The sequence below is a fragment of the Pagrus pagrus genome, assembly GCF_965226575.1.
Source record: "Pagrus pagrus genome assembly, chromosome: 2".
Taxonomy (NCBI): domain Eukaryota; kingdom Metazoa; phylum Chordata; class Actinopteri; order Spariformes; family Sparidae; genus Pagrus; species Pagrus pagrus.
Window position 1 is genome coordinate 31863323 of NC_140186.1, and position 13465 is coordinate 31876787.

Below are 13465 nucleotides of genomic sequence, written 5' to 3' on the forward strand. Positions count from 1 at the left end.
ATTCAGTGCATGTAGGCATCTGTTCATTTGTCACTCAGTCAGTTCACATAATTTGAATTTATACAAAATATTTAACAATCATGAGATCAACACAAACTTTTTTTTAAAATAAAAAATATAAAATTGGCTAAGAGAAAAAATACTATCACATAAAACAACATCTAGATATAAAGACAATACAATCTATACAGTATTTGCTGCAATCAGTGTGAGGAAATAAAAGTTACTTGTCTATCGATGGTATTAGAGAGCTAAAATTTAACTAAATAGCTGAACTTGACCCTGTAATCTGAGAGGAGTAGAAAAAGTAAGATTTTAAAATGTCTTGACCCACTGAAAAGAAATATGATAATAAAATATGTAACATCATGTGAAAGAGCTGACTTAAGCCCTGAATTTACAGTACTGGAGATATGAAAGTAGGAAACATCCTCAGGAAGCAACAAGATTTGTCCAAAATCCAGTGTAATTCTTCACGATTCTTGATGTGTAAAGATCTGTCGGTCTGTGTGTCCATCCAGAAAGCAGTGAGCAGCGGTCAATTTGCAACGAGAGGAGAGTTAGGCACCACAATAAAACAGGAAACAGAAAATACTGAACTGAAAACTCAAGAAAACATTGTTAGTTTATTTCTATCTTTTATTTTATATAAGTCTTACATTCATTTCATGAGTCAAGCAAACTTGAGCTTTCTGCAAACTCAAGCAGATACTGAAATGATGAAAACATGTACATCATCAGAACAGTATTGCAAACAGTTTCACATCGCATTCAAGCATGGAAACTCATCAGTCATTCAGAGAAGATATTTACATTTTTGCAGTGCTTTTAATACTCCATTCATTCTTAATTAGACTGTTCTGATAAACAATAATTACCTGCTTCTACTGGCCAATATGATAACTGATAATTTCACATTTTTCTATTTTAAAAAGCACTTTGGCTTCCTATTATTGGCTTTATTGATCAGCTAGAATTTCACCAATACAGATAACAAAAACGATAATATATATTCCTCAATATTGGGCTGTTAATGTATTTGTCCGATATACATTGTGCATCCCTAATTAATACACTTTTGGTATTTTTCTGGGGTCATTTTGTGAAATATATGAAACTATAAAATAATAATTCTTACATTCTAATCAGAAATACACACATAAAAGTTACATGTGTGTTTATGTGTGACTAGTACAGTGGCCTTGAGGGTTAAAACAAAAAGACATTTAAGAAAAACGACAACATATCATGAAACACAATATTTCATTAATCACACCAAGCTGTGGATTTCATTGCAGGTCCTTTAGATGATGGTGCATATAACAAGAATACAATAAAAGCTGCATCTACTCCTAAAGCAGGAATACAGGCCAAATACAGATGCACATATACTATACGCATAAGAATTTTAAGATAAAAACAAATAATAAAACAAAGTTTTGAACATGGACACAGTTGTGTTGTTCCAGCAGGCAGGACCAAAGTAATCAAAAGCACCTACATTAGGTCTGACTCATATTTCAGGTACAGTCAGAAAATCACCACTTAATGAACTGAGAGGTCATAGCTTGTTCATATCTTTGATATTGTTATTGGTTTTGTTACTGTGTCCTCCTTTTGTGCGGAACATGATCAATAATCATTGGAGGTTTATTGAGTTAAAAAGAGAAACATCCCTGACTCCCTTGGATCAGATCTATATGCAACATATCTTAAGAGGCACAAGTGTGATTCAGATCTTTACGCAGTGAAATGATGCAGTTTCAAGGTCTTCATTAATGTTATTGGTGAGAGTTGTGCTTGTCCTGCTGTGACAAGTTCAAATGCCTGCTGTGAAAAGGATCTATTAAGTCTATTGGTGTTGTGGTTTATGGTATTCCTGGTATGTTTGGAAGTGGTTTTGTCTTCTTTAGGTGCTGTTAGTAGTGGGGCTCGGGGTTGTTGATGGTCCACTTTGACTTGGTTTTCCAGTGGGTGATGCAAACAGCCAGTGTCAAAATCAGCAGTCCAAATCCCAAAACCATACAGTACCAGTGGTTATGGAGAAACTGAGAGGAACCTGAAGACGAAACTGAGGAAATACAGAAAGAGGAAATGAAAATGAGGCTCTTACTTTTTAAGAGTTGTGCGGAAAATTCGTATACATGAAAGGTCTAATTTGTAAGAAATGTCCATGATTTGAAGGTATCTCCAAAAATATAGGGTGAAATGTAAGTGCTGACTGCTGCTCATTGTACTTTTTGCTGTAGCTATCCTTGGCTGTAGGGAGTACTGCTGCTGCTTGCAAGTAGTTCAGTTATCCATGGAGCAAAGTGGCTCTTTTAGCTGACGGGAGTCTGCCCGCAATGCACCCTTGGATGACGGGGGGAATCAGCGCGGGCAATGGGGCCGAGCTCATCTGCCTCCCAGTGAACATAACAGGCCACCAGACTGGGACTAAACACAGCCTCTGAGACCGACAGATGCAAGGTTGACAGTGGCTCTGATCAGGACTATCACACCAGCAAAGAAAAGATGTGGCAGGCAGGGACAGACATGAAGGGGCAGAAAAGCGTGTGAAAATTGTCATGTCATGATGAAAAAGTATGTCCCAATTGTAGGCAACAGCGTTTACTTTGTGAGGGCAGCTGCTGTGGGTGCTAAAAGTAAAAAGAAAAAGTATGCGATTTGGAATGCACCCATATTTCCTTGTTTCCTCCAAGGAACCTAAAAAATAAGGAAGGGTCATTACGTCGCAGAATCTTGGTTTGGGGCCAGACTGTGGTGACAGTTGTATTGAAGTCAATGGAAGATGCATTGAGAAATACACTGCAACCCAACATATCTACGTCATGTGACTTCTGATGAAGAAATGCCTCCAGAAAATGAAAGAACACACTTCAGAGAATAAGTTAACCCTTGATTCCCCCCCCCCCCCCCCAGTGCTGATTAAATTGTGATCAAATGAGGCAGGTCAGACTGATTTCCCAGAGTTGGATCAGACTGCATGTAAACCATGAACAGGAGCGTCCACAAATTTGAAGTGTGGTATTTTCTGGAGGCATTACTTCATTAGAACATCAGAACATACAACGCCAAACATTGTAGATATGTTAGGTTGAAGTGTGTTTCTCCATGCATTTCCCATTGACCTCAATACAGCTGTCACCATAATCTGGCCCCAAAGCCAGATTCTGTGACGTAACAACCCTTCCTCCTTGTTTAAGTCCCTTGGTTCCCTCTCTCCTGGTATGGTTTCCTCACGCCTCTCCATGAATCCTTGGTGGGAAGGAACTAAGATGTAAGGAAAAGACGCAAAAGAGGGAAACATGAATGCCAGCGCCGTTTAATATCAGAGTTGCGACACTCCCATAGACTCCTGTTGGAATTGGAGAATGCAGAAGTGAAGCGTGTCATGGGGCAGCTGACATTTCCAGACATTGAATAGTTCCAGCACTGAACCCCATTCATTTTCAGTGTTTACCAAGCATGCTGGCTGGTAATATGATGAAATGTCTGCACTTATTGGCCTGTCATGAATCTACGCAATAACAGTATTTTACATAGCCATCTTTAGTTACAGTTTGTTGTGAAATAAAAATTGCAATTAGTTAATCTAGTCTAGAGTTAGTTAATGTCAACAACATTTCATTGGCTAACTTTACCATAATCGGATGTTAGTTGGACTACATTAACCTTCGCAAAATTCAAGACAAGAGTGCTCTGCTGGCCAAGACCAGAGGATGCCTACTCTTTGTAGGACATTGCATGGGTGACAAAGAGTGCAGTTAAGGGAAGCCAGGAGGTAATTAAGTCAAGAGAGGTGATGTATGAACTGCAGGTGTTTCTATAAGTCTAGGCTGTGTGCCTGGATAAAAGTAGACCACAAGAAGGCTTTTCACGTCTTCAGCCAGAATATTTCTTGTTGACTGGTTGATGTGTCCACTTGCAAGTGTTTGAATAAAGAAAAGACTACTCTCTCATGTGGTCAGTCCTTTGTTTTTGTCATTATACGTCCTACAAGCAGTTGTCAGCAGCAGCATGACAAAAGATCGAGGCCTTGATTGCCTTAATCAGGTCATATAAATTAGCTTTGATTGTGATTGGCACATAAACCTGTCTGAATAACTGGAAATTCGAACATATGCAATAAGGCTTGTAAAATAATCATTAGTTCATGTTTTGATGTAATAAAGGCACCATTATGCAAGATAAATTATCTTACCTTGAAGCATTGTTCCTCTCCCAACTGTTAAATGTGTGTTTACATTAGAAATACAGTAGTACAGCCCCAGGTCTCCTTCCTCAACATCCGCGATCTTCAGTGCCAGAGATCGGTTCATCAACTTCACTGAGAAACGTGGCCCAATCTGAAACCCTGAAGAAGGTAGTTTACAGCAGATCAGTTTTTATCTTTCCATATTTTTATAAAACATTCATTGAAATCATGTACTACCTTGGACTGGCCGTCCCTCTCTGAGGCTGGCACAGAGTACCACAGTGGGGGTGACACCTTGGTTGTTCTTAAACCATGTTGCATCGTAAAGGTAGGAGATGTTACAGCTCAGAGTGACTGTTGAACCGAACTTGACAAGTTGGACCTCAACAGCAGGCACAAATGGCATCCAAAAACTAGTCATAGTGATAAATCCTAGAGTGCATGAAATGAAGATCAACTTTACAATTGTATGCTGAGTTTAAGCTTTAAAAATGTTAGATGCAGATTTAAACATCATGAAAACAAGTCAGTTACAAGCCAACACATTTTGGCAACATTACAGAGCAGGGCTGGAGGTGGTGACACCTGGATCCTTGAAATATCATTTTACTCCCTTTACAGCAATGCTAACCTATTTTGAGTACGTGTTAGTGGTGCCTTCTGAAGAAAAACAATCATCTCCCAATTGAAATCCTCATTTCAATCAGTCGATAGAAAATTGTCCTTACCCAAAATTATGATTTCTTCTATTCCAGTTTTTGGTTTGATAAATTAGCACCAAAAGAACTTGGTAAGGTTAGCATGATGAACTACTAGCTGCTGAGGTTCCATCATTCATATACATGATTGACACAGCAAGCCACTCTATTTTTATCCATGCCTTAAAAATGTTTTGGCACCAAAGATTCTGCTCTTGATAGATTGGTATATTTCCATACTGGCAGTAGTTTTCTGTGGCAGTTGGTGGAACCTCCTCCTCATCTTTTAGTGTCCTTCTGGGATCTTAGGTCCCCTTCTTTTCTCTAGCAATATTCCTCCACAGGGTCACTTGTATGTACAGCATGCAATACAACATTATGCAGATGACACTCAGTTCACTCTCAAACTTAAATCTCATTAATCATCTAATGTTACCAATATTAAAGTTGGGATGCTTTGTAAAATGTAAATTAGAAATTAAAACCTGTTATGAGAAACCCTGTACTTTAAGCTCCTGACAGGGGATTACACTGGTTGTTCTATCAACACACCTGATTACCGAGATTGGTAAGGTTTTTTCAGCATGCTGCCCAAAACTCTGAAACTCCATCAAAAGTTGGCCAATTCAACATGTTTCAAATCTCTTCTTCAAACTTTTTTGTAGTTGTAGTTTGTATTAAAGCTATACTCAGCTATATATGATAATTGATTTTTTAAGTTAATTATAGCCTTTTGTAGCCTTGATCTTGTTCCCCTTTTTTAGTATACCTTTTGAGATTATAAACAATTACTATTATTACACAATGAACGTGCTCTGGTTTCATATTTGGAAAGCAAGATAAAACAGAGCCGTAATGGTGCTGTCACCATAATCAGTCAAACAAATCAAGCTTGTCATTGTGCTGTAAGTACACCACTTACTTATACTTATTATTACGTAAAAAAGGACATTTCCTCGCCAATTAATCAATGTGACCTCATATCCAAAATGATAGAGTGCATCACTCACCAACAAGAGTCATCGTAATCCAGAACGACCTCATCTTCTTCTGTCTTTTTCCTGTACCTGACAGCAGTGACTATCTGATCTAACAAACCACAAAGACTTCCTCTTAAACACTTAGTCACAGTTTCCACTGAAAGCCCACTTCTATATTTTGACTCTGTCTCTTCACTTGTAACGGCTTTTGGTGTTACTATGAGAGAAGATTTCCATTTAACTGAGCTATAAGCAGTAGCCTAATAATTAGATGTTCATCTTTTTCTTTTTAAATTGTCTTCACTTCTTCATTAATTGCTTTAATATTGTGTCACTTGTTTTATTCTAAGCTCACTTTTATTTATCTCATCTTTTACATAAGCATTCACCACCAATTGCCTTACTGTTTTGATATTTCTACCATGAGTACTCCTGTCAGGTTTACACAAAGGGGGAAAAAAAGCAAACTTCAATGAAAGCTGACAGTCCTAAATCCAAAATCCAAATAGTAGCAACAACAAAGCGGGGGAAATCCAAGAGCAAAACAAAGTACAAACAAGAAATATTACGAGGAATCGGGAACCAAAAGCAAGAAACGCACAACGGGAAGATGGGCCAGGGATACACAGGAGCACAAAGGAAGGGCACAACAGATGAACCAATGAAAAGTGAGGGGAAAACACTAGAGGTGCTTCTCATATCTCTTATTTGTCAGTTCCTTGCTCCTCGCTTGAACTGGAAGTCATTCCTGTCTGCGATTTTGCAGGCCATTCCAATTCTCTTATCTGTGCTGCGAGGATCGAGGACACACGGGAGCAGCCTTCACGTTAGTCTTTCACTGGCCGACACGCTCCCTCAGTTATTGATTGGATGCTGCAGCGGATCCACTGATCTCATACATCACAACATGACTGCAGTTTCAAACCGGAGTGAGTGTGTCACTAACCCTAACCCTAACCCCAAGTGTGTCACCATCAGGTTTTATTTAGCTTGTTTTCTGATTCAGCAGCAAGTTAAAACGTGTCAGCCTGACTGTAAGAGAACTAAAGAACCACGAAACAACTTTCTTCATTTTCTTTTCATGGTCTGTTTTAAACACGTGAAGCTCATCATTTATGAGCATAAGTAACAGACAGAAATTCACAGTCGCAGTTTGAACTTCAAAATTGTGGGTTCACAAAAAAAGAACTCAAGCTAGAGTTTAATGTGTATACAGAAGCTTTGTTTGCACGGAAGTTAATAATCAGGATATCAGCAGGTGCATCACATCCCAACATGTCTAATGAGAGATAAAACTGTCAGAACGAAACAGGAACTGAACTCAAACAAACCACAAAACCAGACAACAAAGCAGATACAGATCCAGCTGTTAGAGTTTCTCCAGAGATCAGCCTTTGAAAAATAAAGTGATCATCCAGCAAAACTGTTCGTCCGCTTCAAAGATATTTAAACAGGTTTAAAGGACAGGATTGGTTATAATGTAGGACACAGACAGCAGCTGAAATAATGCAGAGTACTAACTGCAAAATAAATCTGATCTTTATTTTAAGCCTCCCATGAATCAAGTTCATCACAGTCTAATTTCCAAGTGTAGGTCTAAACGATATCCACCATAACTTTAATCATGTAAATGTCTGAACTAATTACAATTTAAACTGCAGACAGACATTTGATTTTATCACAGTGGTGATGGATCACAGGTAGGCCTATATCTATGGACACCACAGGAAATCTGTGTATTGGGCTGTCCAGGTCATAAAACTAAATATTTATCTGACGTCTCTACAGCTGTTAAAGCCAACTGACAGCTGATCCAGCTGGGATCATGCTCTGCAGTGTCACATGAAGCAACGTCCATTTCTGATGACAGCTGCATCTGATCACAGCTGGATCAGCTGTCGAGGCGGTAACAGCTCTTGCATGTTACACTCTATATTTCCAGAATGAAAGCTGACACCAGAACAAAATCGAAATAAATTTTTAAAATGTTTCATGTATCATTGGTTTAGGAAGAGGACTTCAACTTCCACATTTAAATGATGGGTGGTGGATACCAGTTATCAACACAATCATTTTGGCAAGGTGGAAATCAATCAGTTTGATAGCTGTGGATGTATAAATGCTGTGGTGACGTGCTCGTGTCACCACAGCAGCAGTGTTTGGAGGTAGATGGGTGCAGTTCCGTTGACGGCCTTGAAGGCCAGCAACATCATCTTGAATCAGATACGGGCCACAACAGGAAGCCAGTGGAGGTCACGGAGGAGGGGGATCACATGGGAGAATTTGGGTAGATTGAAAACGAGCTGCGCTGCAGCGTTCTGGATATGTTGCAATGGTTTAGTCGTGGACGCTGGGAGTCCAGCCAAGAGTGAGTTGCAGTAGTCCAGGCGGGAGATGACCAGTGTTTGGACAAGGAGTTGCGTTGTATCCTTAAATATACCGGAATACCGGCAAATTTGCAGGATTGGGCCACCGCGGTGATGTTGGGGGTGCAGGATAGTCCGTCGTCCAGGATTACGCCCAGGTTCCTCACAGTCGATGAAGGCGATACTGTGACGTCCTCGACAGTGACTGATCTAGTGTTTAGTGAAAACAGAAGTGGTCCTAGTACTGAGCCTTGAGGGACACCAGTTTCCAGAAAGCAAGGTTTGGACAAGGAGCTATCCCATGTGACCTGAAAAGTGCGATGTGTCAGGTATGATGTGAACCAGATTAGAGCAGAGTCAGCAATGCCAAGTTCAGCCAGAGTGGAGAGGAGGATTTGGTGGGTGAATGTGTCAAACGCAGTGGGTAAGTCGAGGAGAATGAGGACTGACGAGTGGGAGGCTCTGTGGCACGGAGTGACTCAGTCACTGTGAGGAGGGCCGTCTCAGTGGAGTGAGCAGTCCTGAAGCCTGACTGATTAGGGTCAAGGAGGTCGTTTTGTGAAAGATAGGAGGACAGTTGGTTGAAGATGACACGTTCCAGGGTTTTAGAGAGGAATGAGAGAAGAGATACAGGTCTGTAGTTGAGGATGTCAGCGTGTCTAGGGTGGGTTTCTTTAGGAGTGGCTATACTGTAGCTGTCTTGAAAGGAGCTGGAATACGGCTTGAAGTGAGGGAGGAGTTGATCAGGGTGGTAAGGAAAGGCAAGACATCGTGTGAGATGTTTTAAAGAAGAGAGGAGGGAATCGGGTCAGGGAACAGGTGGTGGTACGGTCACTAGTGTGTGAACATCTTCAGAGAGAGGGCTGAAGCAGGTAAGTCCGTCATAGGTGAGGGATGGGGAGGTGCTTTCTGGAAGGGCATAGGAGTAAATGAGGAGCTGATGTCTTTTAATTTCTTGGTAAGTAAGTTGCAAAGTCATCAACAGTGAGGGAGGAAGGAGGGGGAGTGGTGGGAGGGGTGAGGAGGGAAGAGAACATGGAGAATAGTTTCCTGGGTAACACTTTATAAATAACGATCATTAGTAAGTCCTTTATAGGACATTAGTTAATGATGAACAAAACATTAATAAACCTTTGTAAATGATTAGTTAATACTAAATTAACATATCACAACTATGTTGCAAGTCATCTACAACTGATTAGTTAATTATGAAATATTCATGAAATAATCATTAGTAAATGTTTACCTAATGATTTGTTATGTAATGAAAGAGGCCTGTTCTTCATCTTTCATAACTCATGTGTAAATGTATTACTGGTGCTTTTGCACCCCCCTAATCTAAAATGTAAACACTTCATCACCAGAGAATGTGTTCATATCATTAGTAGTTCTTCCTTACCTGCCACAAATTATCTATATATGTAAGTAAGTTATTTACAAACTTTTCAGCAGCCCTCTAATCTTAAATTTCAACGTTTCATGTACCAAGGAAGTAGCATACCATTTTAGTATGGAAGATTTATCCTATTTTTAATCAAGAGCGTAGATTTTCAGTTTGAGAGCATGATTTCATTCCTTTTCAGTGACAGCTCCTTCTTGTGCTCAGATTTATTCTCCTCATGCTCACATTGTGTGCTCGCACTGAGATGTCTGCTGCTTTCTTTCAAAATGAACTCAAAAATCACATGCTTGTGCTCACATTTCTTCTTCTTGCACACAAAAATTTCGCTCACATTCAAATATGTCCTGTGCTCGCTGAGATCTAAAGTCTACGCGCTCAGATCTAATGTGCACGCACTCAGAACAAGCACCTCCTCTCAGGTTGAGGTGTCTGGTCAGACTCAAGGCTGTCCCTTCCTGCGCAATAGGGAGACAGCTAGAGTGTGGACCAATCAAATGACGGATGCCGCCTTGAGTGCGTTCCTTCGCCTTTTTTGAGTGCTCCGTAGGGGCGGGTATATGGTCTGTTTGTAAAACTGCTTCTCTCAAAATACACAAATTTACCACATTAGCCAGCTATTTGAATCGTCACCTATTTAAGACGCCAGCATATTTATGTATAATTAAACTTAAGTAATCCTTAAAAGAGTTATCGTAGTTTAGATTCTTTTAAATTTAATATTAGCGGATATATGTTATATAGTATACTCACAAGGATGTAGGTATGATACGATAGTCGAGTGGTTAAGTATGATGCCAGCTATTGCATTTTAAACCACGGGACGCTGGTTTGCATCCTGGCCGCCGCACTAGCCCTTTTCACACAGCTGTTTGCATGCGGGGATCCTGCACCAATTCTCTGCATCTGCCTCTGTGTGTGAAAGTTTCAGATGCGGCGAGGGGTGTTTACACTTTAGATTAGGGGGATGCAAAAGCACTTGTAAATGACTTATAGATGATTCAGTAATACATTTACACATGAGTTATAAAAGATGAACAACAGGCCTCTTTCATTACATAACAAATCATTAGGTAAACATTTACTAATGATTATTTCATGAATATTTCATAATTAACTAATCAGTTGTAGATGACTTATATACTATATACTATACTATACTATATTATATGACAACATATTTGTGATATGTTAACAGCATTCATTAATAATAATTTCTTATAATCACTCACAAGTCATTCATAATATATCAACAGATCATTAAGTAATCATTTACTAATGATTTGTTCATGAATATTCCATGGTTAACAAGTCATTTGCAGATGACTTACAACATAGTTGTGATATGTTAATTTAGTATTAACTAATCATTTACAAAGGTTTATTAATGTTTTGTTCATGATTTGTTCATCATTAACTAATGTCTTATAAAGGACTTACTAATGATCGTTATTATAAAGTGTTACCGTTTCCTGGGGTTGGAGGCAGAGGAGTTGATCTTTAACAGGTAGAAGGCAGATTTGGCTGCTGAAACAGTTGATGTGAAGTCAGAGAGGAAGTGGTGGTAGTAAGCAAGGGTCACGATGATGTGATTTTTTTCCATTTTCTCTCTGCTGCTCATAACACCAATCTATTGGTTTGCAGCGATTCAGACAGCCGGGGGGGAGGGAGAGGGTGTTTAGAGACCTCAAAGATTTCCTGGCCACTGATGACTATAGACATGTTGTATGTCTTCAAAAGGTAGGTCAGGCTGAAAATAAAACAAATATACAGTAGATTATCACCTAAGAAGAAAAAAAGAAATATATATATCCTAGAAAAATGCCAGCTGTAGCCTTTCAGGATGCTGCAGTGATCTAGTCTTGCTGTCGTTTGTTTCACACTGAACTGTACCCAGAGTAATCAGTGCTGGATGTATCTTGTTAATAAATAATTCATTAGAGTACTTGGATTACTTTTTTGTTGTAGCAAGTAACGTAACACGTTAGTACTGCAATTCAAGAAATCAGTTATTTAGCTACTTTTCCATAAAATTAATTCGCTACTGGAAAAAATTGCTGTCTTTTCCTTTCCTCCCAGAAGCATTTGCACTGTATCTGTTTCTCTCCTGCTGCTTAGCATGTGATTGTGCATGCATAACTAGTTGCGTGATGAAGGAGAGGACAGTATTAACTTTCAAAATATTGTTGAAATATTCCCATTATCTTGAATTTTTGGGTGAAAAGAACAAGAACTACATCCAGGCAAGTTGTGCCTGGAGGATAAATGCTTGTCAAAAAGCCAATACATTCAAACAGTACAGCTTGTCCAGTTGGCTTGTCCATGCTAAGGTCTGTTTTTACAATTTTACAACGGCTGATCAAAACATTTTAGAAAAAAAGTGGTAGCAAAGACAAACACTACCAATGGGACTAATGATACAACAAATGTGAAATTTCAGTTTCCATATTTTAACAATGAACCTAAACAAATGTAACAAAAACTAATAGAATATAATGAAATAACAAAATCTCTTGATTAAAAATTGCTTCACCCATGACATGGCAGGCACTTGGTACAGTCTGAGTAGCCACTTCCTGTATTTAAAAGTAGGGTGTGCATCTTTCCTTCAGGCCTGAAAAAAAAAAAAAAAAAGAAAATCCCCTTACCTTCAAAGCTTAGAACACAGGCCAAAAAAAGTTGTGTTTGTGTGGGGTTGTAGTGGCAAATATGAAACTGGGTCATGATCATGCATGTGATTAGATTTTGGAATATCCCTTGCAGTCCCAACTATGCTTTAATTGAGCTTGAGGCTGATAAAAGACCAATGTTTGATGCACCATTTAAATGAGCAACAGGTGTTGCCACAGCTCACCCAAGGCCACAGAAGGGGCCTGAGTAAGACATTTGTAGGAATGCATCCAAGAATGAGAATAATAAGTGACAAACCCATGATTATAATAAAGGTAAAAGGATGATCCATAGGGGCGTGGGGATCCTGGACCACGGGTATAAAATGGGGAGAATCGGGGAGATATCTCAGTTGCCCCGGGGTAGCTCATGAATGTATGTTTTCTGTTTTGGAAATAAACACCTTTTGGACTGAGGACCTGCTGCTTTGTCTTTGATTTTTTGGACTTCAACCTTGAGCGGATTTTCAGAGTCAAATAGTGCATTAATTGGAAAGATAAGAAAAGTAGTCTCCCACTACAGGGTCTGGCAGCTTTGTGGGGACCAAAGTGCTGGACCTCAAAACATACATCATTAAATTTTGGGGTGACAGTCACACAGGCAACCAAAATGTTTTTCACTTACTTTTTATCACTTTTTACAGTATCTAGCCATGTTGATAGCATCTTTGAAATGTCTCTTTCCAACTCAATACAATGGAGGTAAATTGCAAAGAGAAAATACAGATTTTTGTTATTTGGAGGAACCAAGCCTTAAACAACAAATAAATACACTATAAGCATACAAAAAGTACATTGTGTTGTTCATGATCACAGCTTCCATTATAATTACATACTTTATATGGAGGATTGTTTGAAGATGGGCTGTATAATACAGCCACTATTGTTACGGTATCTTTTCATTAACCAGTTAATTAAACTTTATTAAACTTTTGTTAGTAGTTATTTCACTGTTAACAAACGAATAAATGCTTTATGAATTATTTATTAAGCAATTGTTATTGTAATGCCTTATTATACTTTACACTGCTTTATAAGTGATTTAGAAAGCGGTTTATTGTTTGCCAACAGTAAAACAACTATTAAACTGGCAAATGAGAACTTTTTTGCCTCAACTTATCATTCTGAAGTGAATGCTGATTGCACAGTGTACTC

The 13465-nt window shown here is 38.9% G+C and overlaps 1 long non-coding RNA gene across 1 annotated transcript; it reads right to left on the reverse strand.

Annotated features, from left to right (window-relative positions):
- Positions 1-449: 449 nt before the first annotated feature.
- LOC311266589 lies at positions 450-4618 on the reverse strand. The gene is made up of 3 exons (XR_014623739.1): positions 4436-4618; positions 4205-4357; positions 450-2071 (listed from the first exon to the last, which is right to left on the reverse strand). It is a non-coding gene; the product is annotated as an uncharacterized lncRNA (long non-coding RNA).
- Positions 4619-13465: the final 8847 nt, after the last annotated feature.